This window comes from Podarcis bocagei (assembly GCF_964188305.1).
Source record: "Podarcis bocagei genome assembly, chromosome: 3".
NCBI classification, from domain to species: domain Eukaryota; kingdom Metazoa; phylum Chordata; class Lepidosauria; order Squamata; family Lacertidae; genus Podarcis; species Podarcis bocagei.
The window spans coordinates 76,960,057-76,973,316 of record NC_138127.1 but is presented as its reverse complement, the minus strand read 5'-3'; positions in this window follow the sequence as shown (position 1 = coordinate 76,973,316).

The following is a 13,260-nucleotide window of genomic DNA, read 5'->3' as shown; positions in this document are numbered from 1 at the left end:
CAGTTCTGACCACCCTCCAGCTGTTCATACCAGCACAGTTTTAATAGTGCCATATTATTTTCTGTTTGTGAGCACCCTAGGTGGTGTTGATGGGATGCAGATGTCTTCAAACTTTGGCTATGTCCTCTTTTCCAGCACACATCCTCTTTTCTGTGCGTATGTAAAATGAGAGTCATCATAGTGATCCATAGTTAAAGGTAAAGGGATCCCTGACCATTAGGTCAAGTTGTGGCCAACTCTGGGGTTGCGACGCTCATCTCGCTTTATTGGCCGAGGGAGCCGGCCTACAGCTTCCGGGACATGTGGCCAGCATGACTAAGCCGCTTCTGGCGAACCAGAGCAGCGCACAGAAACGCCGTTTACCTTCCCACCTGAGCTATTTATTTACTTGCACTTTGATGTGCTTTCGAACTTCTAGGTTGGCAGGAGCAGGGACCAAGCAACGGGAGCTCACCCCATTGTGGGGATTCAAACCGCCAACTTTCTGATCGGCAAGTCCTAGGCTCAGTGGTTTAACCCACAGTGCCACCTGCATCCCATTCAGAGCCATAGTTAAAAGTCAGCAAATGTGTCCTCTTTTTTGCTCTTCCGAACATGGCACCCCTACTAATAAGGAAAGGCTGGAGGACTTCAGTTGGTGTGAAGTCGGTTTGAGAAACAACCTGTGAAACAGTACCATCAAGGCATAGAATACATATGCATTTTGGGCAACGTCATGTGAACACAGATTAAGAATCCGGTATTGGAAATGCAGTGAGTGCGCCATAAATGGTACTGTGAACTAACTAAGCAAGCTTTTCAATATCTAAAATAAAAAATAAGTGAACTAGGCAACAGGTTGTGTTGATTCCAGCTGTCACGTGAAATGGGGAACAGCCCTAAGAACAATTTGTCATTCATTTCAGCTCCAAAACACATTTCAGAAATTGTGTATTCAACCCACATGCAACAAACACTTATTAATGTACAGGAAGGTGATGCTTCGGGAAAGGCAAATGACAAAAGATTTCAAAGCCACCCAGCAGCATCTGAATGATTACACCGTGTTTAATGGGCATTTATAGAAGTCTATATTTAGCATCACTTTCAAAACAAGTCTGGGAATGCTTCTATGATTCTCCTCCTCGGAATGTCTCCCTGGAATTTGGAAATTAAATTACCTGGTCTTGTTTATGTAGTGCAACTTGTGCATTAAGGCAGCCTCCCCCAACCTGGGGCTCTCCAGCCCTGGTCAGTGTGTAGCAGCTAGGAATTATGGGAGTTGTAGTCCAAAATCTCTAGAGAGCACTGGTTAGGAGTTGGAGAGGAATTCTCCATTATTCCATTATTTAGTACTGGGTCCTGTACAGAGCACTGCACATACAGCATAGTTTGCTGCAGTTTTCAGTTCCTTTGGGTTCCTTTACATCTCTTTTCCCTCTAAGGGCATTTCTAGACTGTTGCTTTTTCTAGTGGGGTTCAATCGCATACCAGCAAATTCAGGTTGCACATATGTGCAACAAACCTGCTTCCTGAAAAGATCAGCCTTCAATGCAACAAAGAAAGTGACAGGAAGATGCACGGCAAAGTATGGGATAGGGATAGAAGAGAAATTAGAATCAGGGTTCATGCAAAATGGAAACCATCAAATTTGCACTTTCCGGAACAATAGGTGAACCAAACAGCGATCCTTTGAAATTTGCACTTATCTGAACTTTGTGACATAGTTCTCCAACCAATGTATATTTGGGGAAGTGTGCATAAAAATGAACGCATCAGTGGAAATAGCACACAGAAATGCATCGCATATGGGGAAACAACTTGCAAAAATGTGCACATTAGTCAAAACTGCACATAAAAGTGTATTTATTCAGAGAAATTCACACAAAAATGCTGATGAATTTTCATGAGCTTTTTTAAAAAAGAAAAAAAATAGTAAATTGCTGCAAAATATGGAGAACTGAATTTAAGATTGGAAAAATGAGAAACCAAGAGAACCAAAATAATAATAATAATAATAATAATAATAATAATAATAATAATAATAATAATTCATTATTTGTACCCTGCCCATCTGGCTGGGCCTCCCCAGCCACTCTGGGCAGCCTCCAACAAAGATTAAAAATACATTAAAATGTCAAAATTGACAAATCTTTCCTAGCATGGGATAATATTTACCTGAGACAACTTATTCTAACCTCACCCCAAATTAATCAGGACGAGCATTTCTTCTGGAAATGCCCTAATTATTCTGTGCATGTGAGCAATGATAAAACACATAAGGTGATATTCTAGTGAGTCCTGTCACTGCAAGGTTTTCTGCTTGCACAATAGGACTTTCCCCTGCTCACCTTCCCCTGCACTATTCCTGCGCCCTCCCCAAATCTGCTCTAGGGGGTTGGGAGCACCCCTAGAACAGATCTGGGAAGTGCACAAGGGGAGGAGAAAGAGAGAGAGAGAGAGAAGTTTCTGTTGTGTCAGCAGAGAACTCTCTGTGCTGGCAGAATGATCGCTTTAGCACCCCATGGGATCTGATCACCCATGAAAAGACAAAGTTGATGGAATTGTACATATGAATACATAAAGAATTTTTTGTGTAGTATGTTACCAGTCCAGTTGTACACACTGATGAAACATGGGGCTTATCATTTTTAGAAGGCACTTAGGGTGCAATCCTACACATATCTACTCAGAAGGAAGCAGTTTTGACTTTTTGCAAGCTCAATGGAACTTAGGTCGCTTCTAGGCAACCTGTCTATTGAGCATTCACCCTGATTTGTTTACAGGGAGGTTAGACGATGTCACACCAAATGTTATCCCACACTGTCTTGTGCATTCTCCCATCACTTATCTTATCACAAGAAGTCCAGTCTTGGGAAGAAGCAGTTTTGTTGCACAGGAGCTTCCAATCAACTTTCTTTGCACAACCTGAACTTCCTGATAAACATTTGAACCCCCACCTGAAAACAGTGGCAGTCTGGAAGCACCACCTAGATTATGGCAGCCTTTGGACTTTAAATTGGTATATCAACCTTTGCTATACCAAGTCGCTGAATCTTTAAATCTCAAAGTGATAACTACCTGTACATTGAAACTTAAATGTATTGAGTCCTTTGAGGTTGTTAAAAACATACCTTCCTTAACTCACCTTAGATTCCTTCCTCTTCCTTCCCCCCCCCCCACTATATGCTGCTTGAATTCACACTAATCTAGACTGCTTATTTTTCCCCCTGCAGATATAATTATCTAATTATAACCTGATTAACCTGCCTAATCACAGTTGCTTTCTCCAGGGGATCATGACATTGTGAGCTTATGGAGATACACGACTACATTCAATAGTTAGTTGAATAAGACCACCTGCTTGAGTTGTATCACTTCTATTATGTAAAAGATCTGATGGGTGCATTTTGAATTGCTTAATCACTGTGTTTATTTATTATTATGTAAAATCCACAGTTAAGTGTTAATAACAAATACATAAATATCTCTCCTGATTTGAGTCTGTTTGTGAAGATCCTAAGCAGCAGAGAAAAGCCATGAATTAGTTTGTATGTGGTATCTTGTTCAGGAAATTATCATGCTCAGAGTGAATGACACAGTCTTTAGAAATGTAGTTCATTTGAATTGTTTGGCAACTGCAGGCTCTCCTTTTCCCTTGAACAGACCGACTTTACAAGACGCACACGACTGGGTGGTAACAGACATTTTTGGTCATCATATATGGATGCTCCATCTGGGGATACAGGAATAACTTGATATTTACAAAGTCCCTTATGAACTGATCTAAACCCTCTTTCCCAGACGGAAGTGCAGATGAGAATCCAATTTATCCATAGTCTTTCATGCTTCCATGTTACATCCTTGGCTCAATAATCATATCCAAGTAATTTATTTAATATTACTTAACAAATTTTACAACCTCTGTGCAGTTTCTGTAAACATTTAGATTCTCGATAAAAACAAATATTTTTAAAAATATTCAAAGGGTTATTAAAATCAGGAGCAGTTACATAAAACACTTGTAACTTCTACATGTCTGGATAGGTTTTTCTAACCAGAAATGTTTTGTACAGTGAAGGCACTTGCTGGATGTCAGTAGGCAGGGAGTTCCAAAGTTTAGGTGCTACAACACTAAAGAGTCAATATCTCACAAGTGCAGGGCAAGTAATACGTGGCGCCTGTAACAGTCTCAGGTCCACAGATGTAAAGGATTGAGTGTGCAAATGTTTGGGGTCAAGTAAACTGGCTCCCAAGCGGTTAAGGGCTTTATAGCAAACATCTTGACCTTGGCTTGGTAATAAGGTTAGAAATGTGTGTTTTGTGGGAATCTATTTTTTTTAAATGCCTGTTTAAATACTATTTCAAGAAGGATTTTCATGCAGAAGTGAAGCAAACAGATCGGCAGATTCTGCAGATAAGGAAAAGAGATCTGCACAAAAATAAAAATCCAACAAAAGAAGAAGTGAAGCTTGGCCTTTTTTGAAACCATTTTTGGTGCACTTCTCCCACCCACTGAATCTTCAGAAGGAATTGAGCTCAGCTGACCACAAAGGAGAAATCATGACTTCATGAGCTGAATGGAAGATTGCACCATGTTTCTATTCCAACAACTGATTTCAAATGAAAAGGGCTGGTCAGTTGCCCTGGAATTACCCAAAGCTTTGTCTCTCTCTACCACTGGACCTGTGGCAAACTGTCTTTCTTCAGGGATATAGGGAGGTTTTAAAGGCACTTATTTTCCAGCTGGTTTCTTGTGATTTTTCATAATTGTTATTTTTATTGGCCAGATTACTGTTATGATTACTATTGCTGTGTGAGAGAAAAATACTTTATTGGTTGGGTGAGTATGTCTTATTGGTTCTTATTTTTGTGTAAAAAAAGTTTTACCTTTTATATTGTTGATATCCTCTTTTTGTGTTGTTGGTAGCTGCAAGCCATCTAGGATGGGTAAGGTCCAGAAAGGCATCCCAGATATATTTCAAAACAAAATGAATAATTTGAAGGACCAAACATGTATTGATAAAGCTTGTGTTGAAAAATGGGTCAACATACCAAATGCAAGCCACACCTAGGGGTCACCTACCTGCACAAAACAACAAGCAGAAAACCAACCAAGATGTATGAACCCAGGATGCCGACCAAGCATAGGACCAATTGGTGGGACGACAGGTACAATTTTTTTACAAGCAATAATATTACTTATTTTATGTTGGTGTGTGAGCATCTACTTTTCGGTTTTCATTTCTTTCTGCAGCAGAGTTCCTTTTACAGAGTTTTCCTGCATCTTTTACTTCTTTACAGCAGCAGCACCCCAGCTCTTAGTGAAATCCCCATTACAGTAATAAACATTCTTTGGTTCTGCTTTTCAGTGTATTTTATTATTTACAAAACTTTACACTGGTCAAAAACAAAGAACACAACATAATCTTTTTCACTTTTAGCCATCCAGCCAGAGACCTAATGCTGACTCATTCCCATGCTCATTTACACTGACCCAGACTTAGTTGATCAGATGCCCTAATAAAGGCACCTGTTGCTGGGGAAATTTTCTGTTGCCTAGCAACTTCTTCAGGACCATTTTCAAGTTTCTTCTAGCATATTCCAACATTTTATACACTGCTTGCGTGCCAAAATGTCTTCTAAGCTGTTTACAAATATCAAATCAGTTCTAAAATATCCATGTGTAATCAAAAGACACACTAATGCAATTCCATCATTCCAACATTAAAAGCACACAGGATTAAAATATACAATAAAACAAGCCTATTAAAAAGTATAACAATTAAAAGAGCTAAAAGAGCAAAATAAGGCTGATCGCCAAAGAATTGATGCTTTTGACTTATGGTGCTGGAGGAGACTCTTGAGAGTCCCATGGACTGCAAGAAGATCAAACCTATCCATTCTGAAGGAAATCAGCCCTGAGTGCTCACTGGAAGGACAGATCGTGAAGCTGAGGCTCCAATACTTTGGCCACCTCATGAGAAGAGAAGACTCCCTGGAAAAGACCCTGGTGTTGGGAAAGATGGAGGGCACAAGGAGAAGGGGACAGCAGAGGACGAGATGGTTGGACAGTGTTCTCGAAGCTACAAACATGAGTCTGACCAAACTGCGGGAGGCAGTGGAAGACAGGAGTGCCTGGCGTGCTCTGGTCCATGGGGTCACAAAGAGTCAGACACGACTAAACGACTAAACAACAACAAAAGAGCAATTACAGCAGTCTTGGGGGAAAGTGACCAGCAACACTGCAGCTGGCAGAACTGAGGCATTCATTTGTAAGACAGGCACTACAAAATGGTGACCCTGTGAGAATAGGACTTGCTGGCTCTGTGATCACCTATGTGTTGTATTAAACAAGCACTGGGCTATTTTGATACATCAGAGTTATGGATTGAGAAGGCCGAGTTTCATACACACCTGGTTAGCTAGAACGAAATGTTTCCCGAGGGTAAGCCGGGTCAGTGAGGTGTATATCTTGGAACAAAGCAGAAACCAATTAGAGCAATCCAGTCCTTCTGCTGAGGGAAAAGTGACTGGTAGGAATAGATATATATATGGCACACAGAGCAAGGGATGGAATGAAAAAACATTGATTTTTTTGAAGGAAAGAGTTACCATTTGAAGGGAGGGAAGTAGAATGACTTCTGTATAAAAATATCCTCTCTGCCGCTATAATATTTGACTTCACCCCCAAAGGCACACTCCTCCATTGTCTCCTGAGACAGGAGGGTGCCAACAACAACCATGTTGAATGGGTAACTTCAGAAGTAATTCTCAGCAACTGGGACTTCTTTGTTTAGAGAAACGGCGAGTGTAAGAGGTGACAAAATAGAAGTTTATAAAGTTATGCATGGCTCAGAGAGAGGAGACAGGAAAAAAAGTTCTCTCCCTCTCTGCTAGCATGAGAACTCATGGGCGTCCCATGAAGTTGCAAGTTGAAAGAATCAGGACGGATAAAAGAAAATACTTCTTCATGCAGCACAGTTAAAACCGTGGAACTCATTCAAATTTCTACATGTTTGATCTTTGTGGGTTCTGACATGAATTGATCTGCTCCACACCTCCGAGAAGAATGTATGCATCAGAACATCAAATTTCAACACAGTTCACACCTCAAATACACACGCACACATTCAAATCTATTTTTAAGATGCGTATTTTGAGATAATATACATTTAGACCTGTATTTTAGGAGAACATTTAAGATACACACAGATTTTTTAAAATTCTCTTTTAAATGCAGAAATAGGCTGGGACAGATTTATGAGTGAACAGATGAGAAAGTGAATCGGACCAAAGAAGGTGGGTGCTTTTGTGTTGAGGACTGGTGACTCCGACAACTAGGCGGAGGATTTCTCCACCATCTTGGAAATTCTGATTGGTCTCCTGGATCTGAGGAGAGATTAAAAGATTGTTTACAGTACACACAGCCTTGGTGAAGCTGTGGAATACAGCAGGCAACTACAGTCTTAGAATACAGTGGTACCTCGGGTTAAGTACTTAATTCGTTCCGGAGGTCCGTTCTTAACCTGAAACTGTTCTTAACCTGAAGCACTGCTTTAGCTAATGGGGCCTCCCGCCTCCGCCGCACCGCCGGAGCACAATTTCTGTTCTCATCCTGAAGCAAAGTTCTTAACCTGAGGTACTATTTCTGGGTTAGTGGAGTCTGTAACCTGAAGCATATGTAACCTGAGGTGTATGTAACACGAGGTATCACTGTAGTACATCTTTTGGTAGGTATGACCTACAGAAGCTCCCTTCATTAGGACAGGCTGGACTTGTTGGGTAGGTGAGGAAAACCTTCGCTTTTCAGGTAGCTCTGGGGAGGGTGTGAGAAACATGGAAGGGTTGTAGTTTAGTGGTAGGGTTGTAGTTTAGTGGCAGAGCATCTGCTTTGCGTGCAGAAGGTCCTATGTTCAATCTCCAGCCGCTCCAGATAGGGCTGGGAATGGCCCTCATCTGAAACCCTGGAGAGTTACTGCCAGTCTGTGTTGACAATACTGTGCTCGATGGGCAATGGTACTTTCCTAAGCTCACTCCCCCTGGAAGCTGGAACACTGGTTTGTTGCACACTGGTCCTGCTGGCAGACTTCTCATAGGCATCTGACTGGCCACTGTGAGAACTGAAGATAGCCTGCTGGTCTGATCCAGAAGGGCTCTTTCTATTTATATTTTTGCAAAGATGTGTACCTTAAGCAAAATTGGGCATAGTAGGATAAATTTGCATTAAAACGCTGATGGATTTTCATTATGACTTCTTTAAAAAAAATAAAAAAATGTAAATGGATGTAGAAATGTGTAGGACTGAACTTCAGATTGGAAAAATGAGAAGCTTGGAGAAATCAAAATGGTCAGATTGGCCCATCCCTTCCCACTACTGAAAGCACCATACCACGACTGTAATAGCAGGCATACTGATCCAATGAGGTTATTGCCAGTGCAGTGGTACTTCGGGTTACAGACGCTTCAGGTTACAGACGCTTCAGGTTACAGACTCCACTAACCCAGAAATAGTACCTCAGGTTAAGAACTTTGCTTCAGGATGAGAACAGAAATCACACAACGGCGGCGCAGCAGCAGCAGGAAGCCCCATTAGCTAAAGTGGTACCTTGGGTTGAGAACAGTTTCAGGTTAAGAATGGACATCCAGGACGAACTAAGCTCTTAACCCGAGGTACCACTGTATCCAGTGGGAATCCAGGGAATCCAGCACCCTTCTCCTGCTCAGATATGGCCACAGGATTTCATTTCTCTCTCTCTCTCTTTTTCTCCCTCCCTCCCTCCCTCTGTGTGTGTTGGATTGAGATGAATAACTAGAACCACCCACCCCATTTCTCATTTGTGAATGAGACCAGGAAAGGAAAGCACTGCTCCATTCTTCCCCATCTCGTCTCTGAAGTTTAAGAAACGGAATAACAGCTGCTTCCTCCTTCTTGAGTGAACAAGTGATTATCCTTTCAGCTCTCTAATTGCCCAATCAGTGTTACATCAAGCAATGAAATCAAGCCAATCAATGCAAAATTCAACTTTAAACATACCCTTTCGTTTGTATATTTATATATGTATGTACAAAACTGGTAAACAAACAACAGCACCAATGCTGGAAATGGCATGCAAACATCTTAAGCGAGGAAGAAAGATGCAGCCATGTGCACTCTCCACACTGTGGCTGAATCAGAAGGCAGTGCTGCCTTGCAGTCATCCAGAATGTGTTTTCTGAACCTAAGCTCTGTTAATCATACCATTACAGAAGGTGGACCTCTCTGCCTTTGAGAGAAATCAGAAGAGTCCTGTCGGATCAGACCAAAGGCCCATCTGTTTCAGCAGCCTGCTTCCCACACTGGCCAATCAGATATCTAGGGGATACCCATAAGCAGAACATCAGACCAATAGGTCGCCTCTCAGTGTTGTTCCCTGGCAATTGGTAGCCAGAAGGCATAGTGCCTCCAAATCTGAAAGCATGAACATAGGAAGTTGACTTATACTACATCAAAGCATTGGTTCATGTAGCTTAGTATTGTCTACAGTGACAAGCAGCAACTCTCCAAGATTTCAGACAAGGTCCTCTCCTAGCCCTACCAGGAGATGCTGGGGACTGAGCTTGGAAACTTCTGCATTCAAAGTAGAGGTAGTACAACTGAGCTACAGCCCTTCCCATCCATGTAGTATGAGGCAATTCAATTCCTGGCATTCCAGGTAGGGTTGGAAAGAACCCCTGTCTGAATGCCTGGAGAACTTCTACCAGTCACTGCGGTTGATACAGGTCCAAACTGACCAATGGTCTTACTCCACAGAGGGCAGCCTTCCATTCTCCTCCCCAGCATTGTTTTTATAACATCAGCAAGTAATGGATGTGTATTTCATGGGACTTGGATGGTTCTCAGGTTCTGTTGCCCAGCGAAACTGCAAAAAAGTAAACAATAAACCTTTTTTTCTAAAAAAAAAGGAAAAATAATAATGGTAGCAATTCAGGCTGCCAGATGGTAAAGTTTAATGGCTTTAACTACACATAAACTGGAAACTGATGGGTTTCTAAGAAAGCAGCCTCCTGTTTGCAGATCTTCCTTTGCCGGCACTGCTGACTTCAATTACACAGGTGCTGCTTATTCTTTTTTTTTCTAAGTGGCAACCCAGTTATGTAAGAATTCCAGGAAATCAATCAGGCAGAAACAAAGGAGGCAATTCAGAGGCAGAATAGTTCCCCACTCCACCATCCTTATAAAAACAGCGGCAAAATCCAGCTCCCTCCTAAAAATATCAGAGCCGGGACTTGGTTTCTGTCTGTCCCCAGCCAATCCATTGTCACTCGCAATGGGAAAATGGTCTCACCCCTGGCATTCTGTGAATGAGTTGGAGAGGAAAGCAATTAGACAGGAAAGAATGAAACCATTCATCCCAAAATACCTGCCCTGCCTGCTGTAAACAACTGGGTTTCGTTCCTGACTTCTGCAGGCATTTATCTATTTTGAGAAGCATTGCAAAGTCAGTGATTCATGTGTACATAATACTGCCTGTATAATTAGAGACAAAAGGGACCCTCTTGGGAAGCAGCCACTGAGATTTGGGTGCCTGTATAATAATATGACTAAATGCCATGAATTTCATAGCACTCAGGCAGCTAGGAAGCTCCACTTGATTGGATCCACAAGTGTAAAATGGACCCCAGATACTTACATGTAGAATAGCCAACCTGCAATTATGGAGGCAAACAGTTCAGCCAACAGACAAGATGTGCCAGCATCTTGCTTAATACGTCTTATTCAAAGAAATAAGTCCAGAGACCTTCCCTCTTCCCAACAACTCAAGGCACTATTTTTTACACTAACATTCTCCACCCAGGTGGAGAACTTTTATAAAGCTGGCAGCTTTTGCAGGTGTGTTGCAAAACCCGCTTCCCAACCTGAGGATCTTTCTAAGTACTGTGACTTAGAAATTGTGAATCAGGAAGTCCCTGGTTTGAATCTTAGCTCTGCCATAAACTCACGACGTGGCCACTTTCTCAAGCCTCAGACCCCACATCTCCAATATGGGAGATAATAATACTTGCTATACCTTACATGGCTTTTGTTAGGAACTATAATGAGAGAACGATAGCTCATCAGAAATTTGAAAGTGCCATACAAATTTAAGTATCGTGGTCATCCTCAACATCTCAGCCAAGGGTTGAGTCACATCACTAACTTGAACCAAGCCCTGCCTGGCATCTATGCCAACTTCCCTCCCCTGCCAAATAGGTGCTGGATGGAGTCGATGTTTGTTGGGCATGTAACTTGGAAGGGAAACATGAACACTTGTTTGCTATTTTTAGAGCAATTTACTTTTTACTATATTGGGGAATGGAGCAAAAAGCAACCAAGCTAAGCCTGCTAAACAAAGGTTTCAGCATGCACAAGCTTCTGCTTATTGAACTCTTAGCTGTTTTGTACTCCCTTTAATATACCTTGGAAATTCTCAGAAAATGAAGTCTTGGTGATAAGCCAATCTATTGAAATGGATCAATTCATTACAAGGAAGAGGATTGATCAGCTATGTATTATAACTTTGCGTGGCCTAGATCTGAAGCTACAAATGAATGGATTTATTGTTTTCAACAAGAGGGGCTTCACCCATAGATTCCCTCTGGATGGGGTTTGGTTGAGACCTTCCACAGAAGTATGAACAGAGGAAAACAAAGCTTATGAGAAAGAACCATATTCATCCTTCTCACTTCTATCTAGTCTTCACTCCATATTTGATGCTCTTCTACTGTGTGTGTGGAAGGGAACTTCAGGTAAGAGTGTCTTCCAGTCAGTATCATTGTATCCTCAAAGCCTCCTTCACCTTTTAGTGGAAACAATGGATTTGACCTCCTTCACTTATTTAGGGAAACCATTTTCATAACCATCATTCTCACTGGTAAACCAGCTGATCCAGATCAGTGTAGCATCAGTGACCAGGGACCATTCAATAGCCTACTGTGAGAGATTTACAAGTCACCTTTGGGGGGGGATTAGTTCTGTGCTGAACTTCATTCCAAAACAGGTTTAGGAGTGTTGGATGTCCCTGGAGCACAGTCGAATTACAGGTCATGGGATTGGTTTCAGTTGTTGTAGCCCAAGAATGTGGACAGGACACTTGTGTAGCAGTGAGGCTGACTCCATGTCCTCTTGGTCCCTATCCATCATGGCTGGTAAAATCTGGGCAAAGGGGAATGAATGGCTGGAGGGGGCCAGGGTGTGCTCAATGCCTCACTACAGGAGTGACTTATGCCCACTGCCTTGAAAAAAGTGGGGATGCAACCTCTCTTGAAGAGGTCCTTGGATCCAGAGGTTTATGAAAACTACTGTCCAGTCTCTAATATTCCCATCCTGGGCAAGGTGCTTCAGAGAGTGCTGGCAAAGCAGCTGCAGGTATGCCTAGAAGGAGCAGATTATCTAAATCCATTCTGGTCTGGTTTCAGGCTGGGTTTTGGCACTGAAGCATCCTTGGTTGTCCTGACTGTCAGGTGAGAGACAGGGGAGTGTGACCCTGTTAGTTCTCCTTAACAGTGGAACAACATAATGTGTCCCTCTTGTAGTGCAACCCTCTACTCTGAACAATTTCCAACAAACAACAGTCACCTCTGATGTCAAGACACAGTCAGGAGATGGGAAAGGAATTCTCAACAGCCCTGATTCTATAGACACATCAGAGACAACAAGCAAGCAAGCAAGCAAGCAAGCAAGCAAGCAAGCAAGCAAACAAACAAACAAACAAACAAACAAACACTTTGCATCACCCTGCATTGGGTTGTTAAGGGGACTGGGAAATCAACAGCTGTTGCTATAGTGATGACAGTTCATCACCATTCAGTGCACAGACCTGAGAAGCACACAAGAAGGAAGTGATAGAAAAAGGCAGGCAAATGGCAACAGGTTCCTCTGGGTCACAGGAGCTCGTTTAGGCCAAAAGAGCAAAGGGAATCTTAGCCCTCTCGTAGCTGTTTTGGATGACAGAAGATGGGAAGCTACTCAGTCTGCTGCTCATTTGTGTTTCTGCTGGCAAATGCTTTGACTACAAGCTGGTGAGGCGGTTGTTGTTTGAGGCCTTTTTTCTTCTTTCTGGGCTTCAGCCCAAGGCGCTTCAACCTGATCTTATTTACCTACTTGGGCATCACACATAAGGATACGAGGAAAGCTCTGCTGGACCAGGCCAAAGGTCCACCTAGTCCAGCCGAGTCGTCCTCACAGTGGCCAAGAAACCTGTGAGCACCATTAGTGAGAAGAGCAACAAACAATTAAATAGGTCACAAAGTATTGCAACA